Here is a 19,082-nt window from a genome sequence, read left to right as displayed (position 1 = left end):
AACCACAACTTACAACTCACTAACTACAACTAGCAACTCACTTACAACAAATCAATATTAAACCGGATTTGCTGTGAAAATAATTATATCACAAACTATAAGGGAAAAGTTAATACTAAAATACAAGCAATACGGTCATTCTGATTGAAAAAAAGACGAGGAAGGGAGAAATACAGATACCAGCTAGGTGTTCCTGAAGTGGAAGCGTCTCCTGCTTCTCGGCGACATCCTCCACGTAATTCTAAATTAAATCCGGGTCACGTCCTCAACATAAGAACTAGGGTGGTATCTAAATCAGGATTATCTCATGAACAGAGCATTAAGTCTCAGTCAAGATTGTTTAAATAAAAAGAACTCGCACGCATGGCGATTATGTACAGGACATCCTAGCGATGGCTTCCACATACCTTATCGGCAGGAGAAAAAGAAGGAAATAAGTCTACAATTAGATAGGGTATGATTCTTTCCTAAGCATGAATTTATCATTTTTTATCAGAACGTTTTTAAACATGACACATGTACATCATGATGGCTAATTTAATACGTAATCTCGTCGCTCCCCTAGGTATCTGAATGAACACATCACGAATTTGCCGTTCTACGATATAATTCCGCAGTTTTCGATCTAGACAATACAATACATGTGTGAGTTTAAATTGGCTTTGTCTTCGTCACGCATTGGTGGGTCAGTCTGATATAGAATCTCTGTCATCTATAACATGTATGTATTAAGTGTCATGTAGGATTTGAGCCCGATGACAAAACGCATTTTGCATACAAAATTCTACAGATATTCACACCCCTGCACTCATTTCTCTGTATTTTAAATCTACCAATACAGTAAAACGTTTTGGATTTGTGGCAAACCTAACATTAATAGATTTGCAAACAACGTCAGGCAGTATCTGTGTATAACAGATTAAAGTATCCGCATTTATCTCGGAAACAATTTCATCAAATGACATAAAACTGCGCTCTTGTATTTTATATTCGTAGACATTACGGGATGAACGTGAGACAACGCTGGGTGAGGTTGTGCGAACGTGAGAGGTCGTGATTTCTGTGAATACCGGTCTAGATTATCAGTTTTGTTACGTCACGATAATCTAGGGTAAATGGTTTAGAATGTATTGTTTAACATAATATCAACAGCTATGATCATTTTATGACGGTCTCTCGTGAGTGCCAAGTAAACGTTTGGTGTGTTTTGGGAGGCTGAGTCAACGTGACACGTGTTTTAGAGACACCGGCGGACTCGACTACACAGGATCCTCTCACGTCGCCTGAACAGTGAAAGGAGAGTGAAACCTACAAACCAACCAACCTATGGGACTCGACGCAGGACCGAGAAAGACCACTTTGACACATTTATGCCAAGCTACGGGAGCTACATATGGTGCTCGACATGGCACCGAGAAGGACCACTTCGCCGCGTCCATGCCAATCTGGGCGAGCTTCGTTCGAGTTTGAGCAATCGACGATACATTCCTAGAGAAAGAAGGTGCAGCTAAGTCACCGAAAATACGGTCTTGTCCAAATACAGTAAAACTCGGATAAGACGAAGTCGACGGGACCAAGCAAAATATTCGACTTATCTGATGGTTCGACTTATCCGTGTTCGTTTGTATACGGAGACAAAATACCCGAGCTTATCCATGTCACGGTTGGAAATCTCAACACTTTCAGTGTCATTCGCGTCCGTCATCGACCGTCCGAGCAATGGTTTCCACCTGATAGCTCAGATTCACCTGGATCCATCAAATTGGTGCCTTATAGGAAGTATTTTATTAAGATTGGTCCCTGTGTCTGGATAACAAAGATTTATTGCACTTTTTCTATTAAAAGAAAATTGGTTTCCATTCGATAACTTGAGTTTCGATTGGTCAACACACTTTCCTTAATTAAGGTGCACGCTTGGCATTGTGCCTCTCTCGCCATTAATATTACCGTCTTGCAGGTACACAGCGACACGTCAACACCAGTGGAATTCTTTGTTCTCGTAATTTGGTTGAGACAGTACAAGTTTTACACGGTGGAGGAAAACAAGGGTTTTATAGCTCGGTCATCGTGCTCACATTACCACGCGTTTTGGTTGTCGTACTGTCGACATTGGACGCCACGTGAATATTTAGTTGATGCCATTGCCCTTGGCTGACCTAACGTGCAACACGTGGGGCGCGGATACCCCGGGTTCATCACCACAAAGATACATCACACCCGTGTCTAATAAATCTTATCTAACTTCCGGGTAAATTTTACATCTGTCACGACTACTAAAGTACTGAATTCAGGCATAAATTTCCGACTTTTGACAAATCGTCATCGACATATTTCATATCATAGATATTTTCCACAGCATTTGAATTACAGACAACATACGAAAAACGTCCATGTAGGATGGCAGGGAAAACCTACTTGCCTTATATTTTGGTCAATCGCTAGTATCGGCCAATTCCGTCAAAGATCGAACAATCCTAATCTTTATTCCAAGATTTTACGAAATTTTCGGCATTTTGAACACGAATCAAAACTCTGCAGACATTAACCATACTGTAATGATCCCGATCTCAAAGTCGTAATTTTGCATTTCCTCGTTGGTTTTACGCGTGTGAGCAACATGCGCATGTAAACGTTTGTGGTACCACATAATACAAAAAATACACAATGCGTGTGATAGATTTCCAGATTAAATCGTAGCAAGAGAAAGACGAATTGCCAGGATAAATCAAGAGCTTGTCCCTCTGGGAACGAGGTAATGGTAAAATTCTATCGTACGGTTCATCGTTCGTCCGTCTCCGTCCAAACTTCGTCGTCAAATCGTCTTCTGAAGAACCATAAGGGCAAAGAGTCATGCTATTTTACTGGGACAAGGGGTTATGACAGATGCAATGAACATGACTAGAATTCATGGTCAAATAGGATATAACTTAAACCTTTTGTCTTTTTTTGTGTGTGTGTGAAACATGTTACATGTACTGATGGTAATTATTTGGCCTGGCGATGAAATCAATTAAAATCACCAACGACGACACTTGCTGTGTAGTTAGTACGTTTTACAGTAACAGTTGTTTTTTCGAAAACTAACCTTGATCAACATGCATATGTACATTATGTTTCAGGGTGAGTAGTACAGGTCATATGGACCTCTTGCTACATATATATCGTTACACACTGTAGAAGTATATACCGTTGTAAAGACATTATATTCCTCACTGTGTGTTACCTACTGGTGACCGTTAACAGGTGGACACGAGCACACAAGGACAAGAGTGAAAACAACTTGTCATTTTGATCCTTCGCCATAACTTTTTTTTTATTTTCACACCTCAATGATCCTATTGTTTTCATATAATCTTTACATTGTGTAATCATCTGTCACTGACGTCATCGTTGGAGAATAACCGACCTTATCATGTACTTATGTATGGGACAATGTCATTTTACAGCTACTGAATACTTAGTGATGTTATAACAGGCAGTTATTAACAGCACTGAGTGTGGTTAACAATTAATTGGGGTTTCACTGCCCGGTCACTTTCCAAGAAATATTTGTACATTTACTGACGTCACAATGACGTTAATTCTGCCACAGGACAATTCCGGAAAGCTTGTTGATGTGAGAGTACCACGTGTGTTTCGTGTATCACCGCGCGTACATGACATGTATAATGTACACATAGACGAAGTAAACAACTCGGACAATTATATACGTTTATGGAATAAAGTCGATCGACCCGTCAACACATCTATAATTAACGAAAGGGGTGTCCATATACAATAACATCCGGGTCACGCCGCTGGGGATTGATGAACATCATATACACGTTTTAAATTAATGATCCTGCAGTCACGACCAAGCTTTTGCTATCGTTTACAACAATTGTATGGAATTATGTTTTTAGAACAAATCTATATTTTCGGTGTTAAAGATTGAATTGTAGATAGTCTAACCGTACTCGCGCCCAATTGTACGGTGCAATTTAGTTAATTCATATCGGTACGGTACACTAATTATTTAGTTAATTTATATCGGTACGGTGCACTAATTACTTAGTTCATTTATATCGGTACGGTACACTAATTACTTAGTTAATTTATATCGGTACGGTACCCTAATTATTTAGTTAATTTATATCGGTACGGTACAATGATTATTTAGTTAATTTATATCGGTACGGTACCCTAATTATTTAGTTAATTTATATCGGTACGGTACCCTAATTATTTAGTTAATTTATATCGGTACGGTACACTAATTATCTAGTTAATTTATATCGGTACGGTACAATAATTATTTAGTTAATTCATATCGGTACGGTACACTAATTATTTAGTTAATTTATATCGGTACGGTACACTAATTACTTAGTTAATTTATATCGGTACGGTACACTAATTATTTAGTTAATTTATATCGGTACGGTACCCTAATTATTTAGTTAATTTATATCGGTACGGTACAATGATCATTTAGTTAATTTATATCGGTACGGTACAATGATTATTTAGTTAATTTATATCGGTTAACTAAATATCTAGAAGGCTGTTGTCACTGCCTAGCGCCCGCTTATCGTTTATTATCTTGTTATTGCAGACTTCACAATTTGTTGTAACTAAATATGAAATCGACGCACAGTCAACCGATTTATTTTAAACGTCCATAGCCATGTAATGTAAGCCAGTAATGTTGTAAATAGTCCCCGGACGTAAACAAGGTTTGTTATATGCCGACGTGATGTTATGCGGGGAAAACAACCCTGGGTGTTATTGACAGGTTGTTTACCCATACTAACTCAGATACACACAGAACATCAATTGACACGTATACCTTCTTCATTTGTTTATTTTGATTTTAAGTTAACACATTCTAGTTTTCTACACAACAAATATATTTTGCAGAAAAAGGTTAATTAAAATCAAGTCAGTAAATGCTATGTACGACATTCTCGACCAGAGGAAACCAGCGTGATTATAGAAATATCAATAAACGGACAGAATAATAGTCTGGAAATCATCTGGTTTTTGGAAGCCTGGAGTTTTTCGAATTTTTAATTTAATGAAATTTCACAGTATCAATCACCGAACAAGGTCCTCTCAAGGGCGGTATTATATATAGGCGCTACTCACCATCATCCTCCCTTCAAAAACAAATTCATTTTCCTAAAATTGCATTTATTAATAAGTTATTTCAGTGCCATGCTAATGGGTCCTTTTTTTAGTTCCTTGTATATGATGATTGATGCCCGGTTGGTGCCCAATAGTGAAGGACGAAAACGCTATAACGACAATCGTAATCGGACGGACACATCTAGACAAGATGGATGATTATTCTCATATGGATTATTACATTTTCTCGTAGTCATTTAAATATCCCATTCTATATGTCGTAGTCATTTAAATATCCCATTCTATATGTTTTCTCGTAGTCATTTTAAATATCCCATTCTATATGTTTTCTCGTAGTCATTTTTAATATCCCATTCTATATGTTTTCTCGTAGTCATTTTTAATTATCCCATTCTATATGTTTTCTCGTAGTCATTTAAATGTCCCATTCTATGTGTTTTCTCGGAGTACATTCCTAGCTTTACTAAAGTTAGTATTTCACTGCGTAGTAACCCAATTTTTTCGCAATACGTGCGCGGTTAGTACACTTATTAACTATGACGTCATATTTGATGAGGAGACTGCAATATTTGATCGCCCATTTCCTACTGCCCCTTCCTATGTGGCACGTGGACAATGACACCATGCGCACGTGCTTGTACACTATCATTGTAGACACTGACCTTTGAACTTTGACAATGTGGGTGAATGATTAGATGGAGTAAATTTAAATGTACTCTATATCAAAGAAAACATTATCAGCACCACGCGGCGATTACATATGACTACGATTTAGATACAGTTATGTTGTATATGCGCAGTACCACGTAGTCTGATGGTCAATGGGCGCTGGCTGGTGACGTTGGAATAAATGATGGTATGAGATAGCTGGAAATATGATACATATACTTTAAACAGAAAAAAAGTATAGTGACAAGGATACACTATAGTAAATAATCGTGTTTACTTTGCTGTGTAGACACACACGGGGATATATCTGACAGACGATGTCAATTTTAAGTCATTTAATCTGTTACTTGATTTACGACACATGTTTTGTAATTCGGTTACACGTCATGGTACACGTATATTCCATATTTCAATATTTCCCAATCTTTGCAGTAAGTTAAAAAATGCACGAGTATTAGTTTGGTCCAGCGAGGTAGAGTCTCGTGATGCATGTACATGTACATCGTGGAATACATGCCCGTAGATATGGTCGATGTTCAAAGACTATCTTCTGAAATATTTGGAACTATTTGAGATCCGGGATGTATTAAAACATATGGTACAATCGACTCGCAACATGAATTTGGTCCTATGCGTTCTCAATACCTTCTGAAATATTTGGTACAAGACACCCTCTCCTTGTGATGACGACGACGACGACGCTGCTGTTGCTGTTGTTGTTGTTGCTGCTGCTGCTGACGACGACGATGATGATGATGATGAAAAGACTTTGTGAAGAAGGTAGTAGTGTTAAAGGGGAGAGTATATGTCACCTAGCTAGGACAAGCAGGAACGTCCCTTTAGCCTCGTAGTAGGATGCATTGCCTTGAGAGCAAGAGGTCGCTAGTTCGAAGCCCGGCACGGGCAGGATATTTTTCATTACTCCGTCCTATTACAGATTCCGACCTGTTCCTTTAATTACACATACACACATGTATATATACATGTATACGTATATGACATTTGTAATATTTTTTTTTAGTAATTTTAGTAATTAGTTTTTGTAATGCAGCTGATAGGTATCCAATAAACTATCAAACTTAAGGAGTAAAAGTTGAAATGAATTAAAATCTGACAAAATATGTTGTAGCAATCAGCGCCCATGGTGTGACAAACAGAGCGGTTTGTTAGACTTTACAGACGTTGACGACATGCCACTTGTTGATAATTACAGGCGTTTTATTACTGTTTTTATTCAACTATCTGTCTATTGCTGCATAATTCACCAACAGAAAGTGTTAGCTGAAAACAATACACGCAGGACAGTATACAAAAATCCCTACAGCACACTTAACGTGTTAAGTGGTAATTACAACCCAAAGATCTCACGCGTCGCGCGTGCTGGAGAATGATCCGACTGAAGAGTAAGTAAACATGTTTTAATGCTGTAATGGCTCTAGGCAACTGTTCTGCACCAACTCCACCTCAACACAGTACGTAATGCGTATCTGATTTAGTGAATCACATCTCCAGGCAGTAACTGCGGAATTAATGTTATTGTGTGACGACTCAATGACGTCATCGGTTTCTGGGTACATATTTTTATGGAAGGTGTTATACGTGTAGATATAACCGAGGGCCATATGCTAAGTGGTTAATGTCCTAACGAGGTAAATGACCCTCTTGGTGTACCTGGTATCAACAGGTATACATAAGTCGTTTAGTGTGTGCATATGCCATGTACACGTGCATGCGTACATATGTATGATAAAAGATGCGGTTTATCCATAACTTCTGCCAATAAAAAAGTTAATTTATGTACATCAATTATTGATTTTCTGCGCGTGTCAAGGTATACCAGGTAACGCGACAACTCAATAAAACAACGCAGATTGCGACACATTAAATAACTCTCTAAAGCACGCATATCACGTAACAGTATATAGAAATGTTCAAAACAAGAATTATCACATATCAATCGATCGAGTATTTGAAGAATGTGTTTTTCCAAATTGGCACAATGTTGTTTACATCAACAGGTCACATTCTTTGTGTCAAAATGCATGTTTGTGAGACGTTTGCCATCAATTGAGACAATAACTTGTCTACAGATGACGAAATCTTGATCACGACATAACCGCGGCGTTCTAGTCACTCAACTACTGGGGTGACTCGGTACAGGACGACCGATTTTCAGACCAATGACTAATAGGAGAGACTATAGCACGCTCACTAGCCGCTTATCAACTGTGTGTGCGCGGAATCGTCCCAGCTCTATTTCATCACTGGCTGTGTGGTTTTCCCCCTCTGTGAATTAACCATATGAGTAAACAACACGTACAGTCATGTTTTTGGCTCAGTTCATTATTTTGTGACCGACACATCAAAGAATTGTGAAATGGCCTCGAAACGTCAAAAACCCTAATGACCCAATGGCAAGACATCCCTCACCGCGCGTACGGTTCCGTTGTCTTATTTCATAACGAAACCGAGGCACACGATGTTTAAGCAAGTTTCAGATTAATGTTACTGTTACCAAACTTCTACGTCATAACGACCGCATCATCTGTGCACTTCACCTTAAATGGTCCAGAAACCAATGAAAAGTGAAAAAAAAATTTGTACGTGGATTATTGACACCACAGAGCAATAAAATGTACGTGGATTATTGACACCACAAAGCACTAAATGTAAGCATTATTTACACCACAAAACACTAAAATGTACGTGTATTATTGACACCACGGAACATTAAAATGTACGTAGATTATTGACACCACAGAACACTAAAAAGTACGTGTATTATTGACACCACGGAACATTAAAATGTACGTAGATTATTGACACCACAGAACACTAAAAAGTACGTGTATTATTGACACCACGGAACATTAAAATGTACGTGGATTATTGACAACACAGAACATTAAAATGTACGTAGATTATTGACATCATAGAACACTAAAAAGTACCTGGATTGACACCATTCAACACTAAAATGTACGTGGATTATTGACACCATTCAACACTAAAATGTACGTGGATTATTGACACCATTCAACACTAAAATGTACGTGGATTATTAACACCACAAAACACTAAAATATACGTGGATTATTGACACCACAGAACACTAAAATGTACGTGGATTATTGACAACACAGAACACTAAAATGTACGTGGATTATTGACACCATTCAACACTAAAATGTACGTGGATTATTGACAACACAGAACACTAAAATGTACGTGGATTATTGACACCACAGAACACTAAAATGTAAGTGTATTATTGACACCACAGAACACTAAAATGTACGTGGATTATTGACACCATTCAACACTAAAATGTACGTGGATTATTGACACCACAGAACACTAAAATGTAAGTGTATTATTGACACCACAGAACACTAAAATGTACGTGGATTATTGACACCATTCAACACTAAAATGTAAGTGTATTATTGACACCACAGAACACTAAAATGTACGTGGATTATTGACAACACAGAACACTAAAATGTACGTTGATTATTGACACCATTCAACACTAAAATGTACGTGGATTATTGACATCATATAGCACTAAAATGTACGTGGATTATTGACAACACATAACACTAAAATGTACTGTCTTGTTTGTAGGCGAGACTTCCTGTCATGTCTGTAGGGGCGGGACTGTTCTGTCTTGTCTGTAGGTGAGACTGCCTGTCTTGTCTTTACATGTGACTGCCTCTGTCATGTCTGTAGGTGAGACTGCCTCTGTCACGTCTGTAGGTGTGACTGCCTCTGTCATGTCTGTAGACGAGACAGCCTCTGTCATGTCTGTAGGTGAGACTGCCTCTGTCGTGTCTGTAGGTGAGACTTCCTGTCATGTCTGTAGGTGTGACTGCCTCTGTCATGTCTGTAGGTGTGACTGCCTCTGTCATGTCTGTAGGTGTGACTGCCTCTGTCACGTCTGTAGGTGAGACTGCCTCTGTCACGTCTGTAGGTGTGACAGCCTGTCATGTTTGTAGGTGAGACTCCCTCTGTCACGTCTGTAGGTGTGACTGCCTCTGTCACGTCTGTAGGTAAGACTGCCTCTGTCATGTCTGTAGGTGTGACTGCCTCTGTCACGTCTGTAGGTAAGACTACCTCTGTCACGTCTGTAGGTGAGACTGCCTCTGCCACGTCTGTAGGTGTGACTGCCTCTGTCATGTCTGTAGGTGAGACTGCCTCTGTCATGTCTGTAGGTGTGACTGTCTCTGTCGAGTCTGTAAGTGTGATTGCCTCTGTCATGTTTGTAGGTGAGACTGCCTCTGTCATGTCTGTAGGTGTGACTGCCTCTGTCATGTCTGTAGGTGTGACTGTCTCTGTCGAGTCTGTAAGTGTGATTGCCTCTGTCATGTCTGTAGGTGAGACTGCTTCTGTCATGTCTGTAGGTGTGACTGCCTCTGTCATGTCTGTAGATGTGACTGCCTCTGTCATGTCTGTAGGTGAGACTGCCTCTGTCACGTCTGTAGGTGAGACTGCCTCTGTCATGTCTGTAGGTGTGATTACCTCGTTCATGTTTGTAGGTGAGACTGCCTCTGTCAAGTCTGTAGGTGAGACTGCCTCTGTCACGTCTGTAGGTGAGACTGCCTCTGTCGCGTCTGTAGGTATGACTGCCTCTGTCATGGGTGTGACTGCCTCTGTCACGTCTGTAGGTGTGACTGCCTCTGTCACGTCTGTAGGTGAGACTCCCTCTGTCACGTCTGTAGGTAAGACTGCCTCTATCGTGTCTGTAGGTAAGACTGCCTCTGTCATGTCTGTAGGTGAGACTGCCTCTGTCACGTCTGTAGGTGAGACTGCCTCTGTCACGTCTGTAGGTGTGACTGCCTCTGTCATGTCTGTAGGTAAGACTGCCTCTGTCACGTCTGTAGACGAGACTGCCTCTGTCACGTCTGTAGGTGTGACTGCCTCTGTCATGTCTGTAGGTGAGACTGCCTCTGTCATGTCTGTAGGTGAGACTGCCTCTGTCACGTCTGTAGACGAGACTGCCTCTGTCACGTCTGTAGGTAAGACTGCCTCTGTCATGTCTGTAGACGAGACTGCCTCTGTCACGTCTGTAGGTGTGACTGCCTCTGTCATGTCTGTAGATGTGACTGCCTCTGTCATGTCTGTAGGTGTGACTGCCTCTGTCACGTCTGTAGGTGAGACTTTCTGCCATGTCTGTAGGTGAGACTGCCTCTGTCGTGTCTGTAGGTGAGACTGCCTCTGTCATGGGTGTGACTGCCTCTGTCACGGCTATAGGTGAGACTGCCTCTGTCATGTCTGTTGGTGTGACTGCCTCTGCCATGTCTGTAGGTGTGACTGCCTCTGTCATGTCTGTAGGTAAGACTGCCTCTGTCGTGTCTGTAGGCGAGACTGCCTCTGTCACGTCTGTAGGTGTGACTGCCTCTGTCATGGGTGTGACTGCCTCTGTCACGTCTGTAGGTGAGACTGCCACTGTCATGGGTGTGACTGCCTCTGGCATGTCTGTAGGTGAGACTGCTTCTGTCATGGGTGTGACTGCCTCTATCACGTCTGAAGGTGTGACTGCCTCTGTCATGGGTGTGACTGCCACTGTCATGGGTGTGACTGCCTCTGTCACGTCTGTAGGTGAGACTGCCTCTGTCGTGTCTGTAGGTGAGACTTCCTGTCCTGTCTGTAGGTGAGACTGTCTCTGTCACGTTTGTAGGTGTGACTGCCGCTGTCATGTCTGTAGGTGTGACTGCCTCTGTCATGTCTGTAGGTGTGACTGTCTCTGTCGAGTCTGTAGGTGTGATTGCCTCTGTCATGTCTGTAGGTGAGACTGCTTCTGTCATGTCTGTAGGTGTGATTGCCTCTGTCATGTCTGTAGATGTGACTGCCTCTGTCATGTCTGTAGGTGAGACTGCCTCTGTCACGTCTGTAGGTGAGACTGCCTCTGTCATGTCTGTAGGTGTGACTACCTCGTTCATGTTTGTAGGTGAGACTGCCTCTGTCATGTCTGTAGGTGTGACTGCCTCTGTCATGTCTGTAGGTGTGACTGTCTCTGTCGAGTCTGTAAGTGTGATTGCCTCTGTCATGTCTGTAGGTGAGACTGCTTCTGTCATGTCTGTAGGTGTGACTGCCTCTGTCATGTCTGTAGATGTGACTGCCTCTGTCATGTCTGTAGGTGAGACTGCCTCTGTCACGTCTGTAGGTGAGACTGCCTCTGTCATGTCTGTAGGTGTGATTACCTCGTTCATGTTTGTAGGTGAGACTGCCTCTGTCAAGTCTGTAGGTGAGACTGCCTCTGTCAAGTCTGTAGGTGAGACTGCCTCTGTCATGTCTGTAGGTGTGACTGCCTCTGTCATGTCTGTAGACGAGACTGCCTGTCCTGTCTGTAGGTGAGACTGCCTGTCATGTCTGTAGGTGTGACTGCCTCTGTCATGTCTGTAGGTGAGACTGCCTCTGTCACGTCTGTAGGTGTGACTGCCTCTGTCATGTCTGTAGGTGTGACTGCCTCTGTCATGGGTGTGACTGCCTCTGTCATGTCTGTAGGTGAGACTGTCTCTGTCACGTCTGTAGGTGAGACTGCCTCTGTCACGTCTGTAGGTGAGACTGCCTCTGTCGTTTCTGTAGGTGTGACTGCCTCTGTCATGTCTGTAGATGTGACTGTCTGTCATGTCTGTAGCTGTGACTGCCTCTGTCATGTCTGTAGGTGTGACTGCCTCTGTCATGTCTGTAGGTGTGACTGCCTCTGTCATGTCTGTAGATGTGACTGCCTCTGTCGTGTCTGTAGGTGAGACTTCCTGTCATGTCTGTAGGTGTGACTGCCTCTGTCATGTCTGTAGGTGTGACTGCCTCTGTCACGTCTGTAGGTGTGACTGCCTCTGTCATGTCTGTAGATGTGACTGCCTCTGTCGTGTCTGTAGGTGTGACTGCCTCTGTCATGTCTGTAGGTGAGACTTCCTGTCACGTCTGTAGGTGTGACTGCCTCTGTCATGGGTGTAGGTAAGACTGCCTCTGTCATGTCTGTAGGTGAGACTGCCTCTGTCACGTCTGTAGGTGAGACTGCCTCTGTCATGTCTGTAGGTGTGACTGCCTCTGTCGTGTCTGTAGGTGTGACTGCCTCGGTCATGTCTGTAGGTGAGACTTCCTGTCACGTCTGTAGGTGAGACTGCCTCTGTCACGTCTGTAGGTAAGACTGCCTCTGTCATGTCTGTAGGTGAGACTGCCTCTGTCATGTCTGTAGGTGTGACTGCCTCTGTCATGTCTGTAGGTGAGACTTCCTGTCATGTCTGTAGATGTGACTGTCTCTGTCGTGTCTGTAGGTGAGACTTCCTGTCATGTCTGTAGGTGTGACTGCCTCTGTCACGTCTGTAGGTGTGACTGCCTCTGTCATGTCTGTAGGTGAGACTGCCTCTGTCATGTCTGTAGGTGTGACTGCCTCTGTCACGTCTGTAGATGTGACTGTCTCTGTCGTGTCTGTAGGTGTGACTACCTCTGTCATGTCTGTAGGTGTGACTACCTCTGTCATGGGTGTGACTGCCACTGTCATGGGTGTGACTGCCTCTGTCACGTCTGTAGGTGTGACTGCCTATCATGGGTGTGACTGCCTCTGTCATGTCTGTAGGTGAGACTGCCTCTGTCACGTCTGTAGGTGAGACTGCCTCTGTCATGTCTGTAGGTGTGACTACCTCGTTCATGTTTGTAGGTGAGACTGCCTCTGTCAAGTCTGTAGGTGAGACTGCCTCTGTCAAGTCTGTAGGTGAGACTGCCTCTGTCATGTCTGTAGACGAGACTGCCTCTGTCATGTCTGTAGACGAGACTGCCTGTCCTGTCTGTAGGTGAGACTGCCTGTCATGTCTGTAGGTGTGACTGCCTCTGTCATGTCTGTAGGTGAGACTGCCTCTGTCACGTCTGTAGGTGTGACTGCCTCTGTCATGTCTGTAGGTGTGACTGCCTCTGTCATGTCTGTAGGTGATACTGCCTCTGTCATGTCTGTAGGTGAGACTGCCTCTGTCACGTCTGTAGGTGAGACTGCCTCTGTCACGTCTGTAGGTGAGACTGCCTCTGTCATGTCTGTAGGTGTGACTGCCTCTGTCATGTCTGTAGATGTGACTGTCTGTCATGTCTGTAGCTGTGACTGCCTCTGTCACGTCTGTAGGTGTGACTGCCTCTGTCATGTCTGTAGGTGTGACTGCCTCTGTCATGTCTGTAGACGAGACTGCCTCTGTCATGTCTGTAGGTGAGACTGCCTCTGTCATGTCTGTAGGTGTGACTGCCTCTGTCATGTCTGTAGGTGTGACTGCCTCTGTCACGTCTGTAGGTGTGACTGCCTCTGTCATGTCTGTAGATGTGACTGCCTCTGTCATGTCTGTAGGTGTGACTGCCTCTGTCATGTCTGTAGGTGAGACTTCCTGTCATGTCTGTAGGTGTGACTGCCTCTGTCATGTCTGTAGGTAGACTGCCTCTGTCATGTCTGTAGGTGAGACTGCCTCTGTCACGTCTGTAGGTGAGACTGCCTCTGTCATGTCTGTAGGTGTGACTGCCTCTGTCGTGTCTGTAGGTGTGACTGCCCTTGTCATGTCTGTAGGTGAGACTTCCTGTCACGTCTGTAGGTGAGACTGCCTCTGTCACGTCTGTAGGTAAGACCTGCCTCTGTCATGTCTGTAGGTGAGACTGCCTCTGTTCATGTGGGGGTGATTTCCCCCACGTCTGGGTTGAGGGCCCGCGGGTGGGGGGGCCCCTTAAAATTGGGTGGGGAACGCTCTGTCAGTTGTGGGGGCGGCCTCGCAGTTGTGGTGAACGTTTTGTCTCTGTAGGGTGCGCCCGCTGGGGGGGGAGGGAAACTGAGGGCGGGGGGACTGCCCTTGCAGGTGGTGTGACGGGCCTCTCTTTGTGGGGAGCGGGGGGGCCCTGTCAGTCTGAGGGACGGGCCTGCTTTTTGTGGGGTTACCCCTCTGTGTTTGTGGGGTGTGACTCCTCGTCAGTCGGGGAAGCCTGTCTTTTTTGTAGGGGTGGCCTCGGGGTCCCTGTGGTGGAGGGGGCCTTCGGGTGAGGGGGACGCCCTGTTGGGTGGACGCCCTGTCTGGGTGGACTGCCTCTGTCAGTCGTAGGTTGGGGCCCTGTCTGTCTTTTGGGGGGGTTAGGTGAACCCGAAAAGTTTGGTTTGGCTTCTGCTTTGGCGTCCTTTTTGTGACTGCCTCTGTCACGTCTGTAGATGTGACTGTCTCTGTCGTGTCTGTAGGTGTGACTACCTCTGTCATGTCTGTAGGTGTGACTACCTCTGTCATGGGTGTGACTGCCACTGTCATGGGTGTGACTGCCTCTGTCACGTCTGTAGGTGTGACTGCCTATCATGGGTGTGACTGCCTCTGTCATGTCTGTAGGTGGTACTGCCTCTGTCACGTCTGTAGGTGAGACTGCCTCTGTCACGTCTGTAGGTGTGACTGCCTCTGTCATGGGTGTGACTGCCACTGTCATGGGTGTGACTGCCTCTGTCATGTCTGTAGGTGTGACTGCCTCTGTCATGTCTGTAGGTGAGACTGCCTCTGTCACGTCTGTAGGTAAGACTGCCTGTCATGTCTGTAGGTGTGACTGCCTCTGTCATGTTTGTAGGTGTGACTGCCTCTGTCACGTCTGTAGGTAAGACTGCCTGTCATGTCTGTAGGTGTGACTGCCTCTGTCACGTCTGTAGGTAAGACTGCCTGTCATGTCTGTAGGTGTGACTGCCTCTGTCATGGGTGTGACTGCCACTGTCATGGGTGTGACTGCCTCTGTCACGTCTGTAGGTGTGACTGCCTCTGTCATGTCTGTAGGTGAGACTGCCTCTGTCACGTCTGTAGGTGTGACTTCCTCTGTCATGTCTGTAGGTGTGACTGCCTGTCATGTCTGTAGGTGTGACTGCCTCTGTCATGGGTGTGACTGCCACTGTCATGGGTGTGACTGCCTCTGTCACGTCTGTAGGTAAGACTGCCTCTGTCATGTCTGTAGGTAAGACTGCCTCTGTCACGTCTGTAGGTGTGACTGCCTCTGTCATGGGTGTGACTGCCACTGTCATTGGTGTGACTGCCTCTGTCACGTCTGTAGGTGAGACTGCCTCTGCCATAGGTGTGACTGCCTCTGTCATGGGTGTGACTGCCTCTGTCACGTCTGTAGGTGTGACTGCCTCTGTCACGTCTGTAGGTGTGACTGCCTCTGTCATGTCTGTAGGTGAGACTGCCTCTGTCATGGGTGTGACTGCCTCTGTCACGTCTGTAGGTGTGACTGCCTCTGTCACGTCTGTAGGTGTGACTGCCTCTGTCATGTCTGTAGGTGTGACTGCCTCTGTCACGTCTGTAGGTGAGACTGCCTCTGTCATGGGTGTGACTGCCTCTGTCATGTCTGTAGGTGAGACTGCCTCTGTCATGGGTGTGACTGCCTCTGTCATGGGTGTGACTGCCACTGTCATGGGTGTGACTGCCTCTGTCATGGGTGTGACTGCCTTACCTGTGGATCCCGACGTCAAATGTGGTCCACATGGTTAAGGTTTCTCTAATTTCTCCTTCATTGTTGACAACAAGTTAACTGAGCCGACAAAGTTGACAACATGTATTGAATTAAAAAAAACAACAGGGCAGTGAAAAACAGAATATGATCATAATCTTTATGCCATGAAAGTATAACGGGAGCGGTATTTAAGCCACCCACTACCATGTGTTGGATCAGTGTAGGCTATCGAAATGTGAACGCACTGAAATCTACTCTAAATCAACATTGCGCCACTTCCAAATATAGCCGATATATTCACAGTTACGAAAGCGAATGCACGGCTAACGCTCTGTAGTGAACTGTTAAGTAAAAAGTATCAACATTTTAACGGATACTGTGTATAATAACAATATTAACACAAATCTTTAATCACTAACTTATTGGCTCGATTTCGGCACAGGTACTTGGGGTAAGAAATTACATTTGTATATACATGTATATACTATATAGCCTCGTATTACTATATAAAATAGCTCCCTTTTAGTGACTTTATAACTAATCGTATTCGTTTACTCGGTGATAGTGTTACGAGAATTACAATGTTAGTCTGTCCCTCGAGGCCTTCCGAACTCCGGGAAAGTGGTGACGATGTAGTACAAGTCAGTATGTACGGATAACCATGATAGTCGAATTTACACGAGTAAAACCACAAGTCTACCTAAGCTTACCTCTCATTGCCTCATGACTTCTCTTAGGCAGAAGCTTTAGATGACCTGAGGACAACTCCTTCGGCAGAGTCCTGTTTTATGTCTCCACATAACTGTGGTCTAATGGAAGTTGTAGTAACCAGGCTGCGAGGGGTTTTCAGGAAGAGTCCACAATATCGAGTCTCCTGCCATTAGACAGAAGGTGAATCAAGTTAATTAGTTGTGACTTACACGGAAGAGTATACCAGGGAAAGGATAGATAGACAACAAGCTGCTCACTATTCGCCTTCAGAGTGGAACGAATCCATCAAAGTCTATCTCCTCGAGAATTGATATTACCAGTGATTCCATAGCTGCCATCCCGGCCCTCGGTTTTTCACCTAACTATTACATAAATGACAGTTGTCAACTTACAATGGATGATACAGAAGACGCTTATCCTTCCGAAACCATATTCCTGATATTTTACTTTGATCTACTGTCTCCGTGCATGGATTTGTTTTGTTCATTTCTTGCCTTCTTTGTAATTAAAGATCTACTGTCTCCGTGGATTTGTTTTGTTCATTTCTTGCCTTCTTTGTAATTAAGAATTACGCTATGGTTTAAACTCGGTATCCTCATGTAGTTTTTACCATTACTATATAATACCCCGTTTACGACACAAACATGTTGTGAACGTACCTGGTATGTGGCGTATACTTAAGAGTAGATTATCCGTATAAACATTTACCGACAATATCTAATGTCGGATTAAAACAAATATTTCACGAGCAGACAAGACAATCAAGTTATGCAGAAATGTATATTTTTCTGCGTATAAGATTTATTGGTGAATATTGATAATTGTTGACTACATCTGTTGTTTGACTGAGGTGACAGCTTATATTTTAGTCCGTATAACCACAGTATTATCCTTAACAGCTGGGACGGATACCGTGTCCAAGTAAAGGAATTTTCCTTTATTTTGTATGATTCACAATCTGACCATATGTTACGTCTGGCCTTCAAAACTTTGTAGTGAATCTTACAATTATACATATTTATACCGCAAATCAAACAGCATGTGTATTTTATAATCTGGACACCTTCCGACCTTTAAACTGTTAAATCCGGTATTGTCGTGAATATGATTTCGGACGTAGTTTCCAAAAAGAATTAGCATTTCATCGATCAACCCTCTTGGTATATATTATAGCAATATACCCAAACTTTTACATTTCATCGTTGATGGACACGTAAATTTGCGGTATAAGGGTTCCTACGAAATCAACGAAAACAAGGACTTAGTCATCAAGATCCCCCACCCATGCAAATATTGTATTACATGAAATCAAAGTGGGCTACATGCATAAAAAACATAAAACACATGACATAGCATTTAGAATCATTGCTTGTAATATGGCGATAATCGAACTTGAGCAATGTGTTTAGGTAATAAGTCTCCCAAGCAAGTATCATCAAAATCAGATCATTAATTCAAAAGATATCGTGCGGAAAGCGAATCCCGACGGACGGAACCCATATTGTATATCCCTTGCCAACTTCGTTTGGCGGGGGATACAAGCAACTCACGGAAATTTCGTATTTAGTAGTATATATTGTTTTACACAAGCCTGTTTAACAAATTTAAGACTTGGACACTTAATTCATCGTTAGCGACCTCTGCCTTTGTCAGATGAATTGAAGATTTTGCCTATCGAACAAAGTACATGGACAAGCCATGTCGTTTGTGATTCATTACTCCGAAACACGTTCTTTACGGATTTCACCAAGGACCAGCCATGTCGTTTGTGATTCATTACTCCGAAACACGTTCTTTACAGATTTCACCAAGGACCAGCCAGGTCGTTTGTGATTCATTACTCCAAAACACGTTCTTTACGGATTTCACCAAGGACCAGCCAAATCGTTTGTGATTCATTACTCCGAAACACGTTCTTAACGGATTTCACCAATGACCAGCCAGGTCGTTTGTGATTCATTACTCCGAAACACGTTCTTTACGGATTTCACCAAGGACCAGCCAGATCGTTTGTGATTCATTACTCCGAAACACGTTCTTTACGGATTTCATCAATGACCAGCCAGGTCGTTTGTGATTCATTACTCCGAAACACGTTCTTTACGGATTTCACCAATGACCAGCCAGGTCGTTTG

The 19,082-nt window shown here is 43.5% G+C and overlaps 1 long non-coding RNA gene across 1 annotated transcript in view; it reads right to left on the bottom strand.

Moving 5' to 3' along the window:
• Positions 1–17,493, bottom strand: part of LOC117329015 — a 40,905-nt gene extending 23,412 nt beyond the window's left edge. Inside the window, exons 1-2 of the long non-coding RNA XR_004533091.1 lie at positions 17,340–17,493; positions 16,947–17,110 (exon numbers count right to left, since the gene is read on the bottom strand). This is a non-coding gene — a long non-coding RNA (uncharacterized LOC117329015). The remainder of the gene's footprint in view (positions 1–16,946; positions 17,111–17,339) is intronic.
• Positions 17,494–19,082: the final 1,589 nt, after the last annotated feature.

This window comes from Pecten maximus, chromosome 6 (genome assembly GCF_902652985.1).
Source record: "Pecten maximus chromosome 6, xPecMax1.1, whole genome shotgun sequence".
NCBI classification, from domain to species: domain Eukaryota; kingdom Metazoa; phylum Mollusca; class Bivalvia; order Pectinida; family Pectinidae; genus Pecten; species Pecten maximus.
This window is presented reverse-complemented; position numbering and strand designations above follow the sequence as displayed.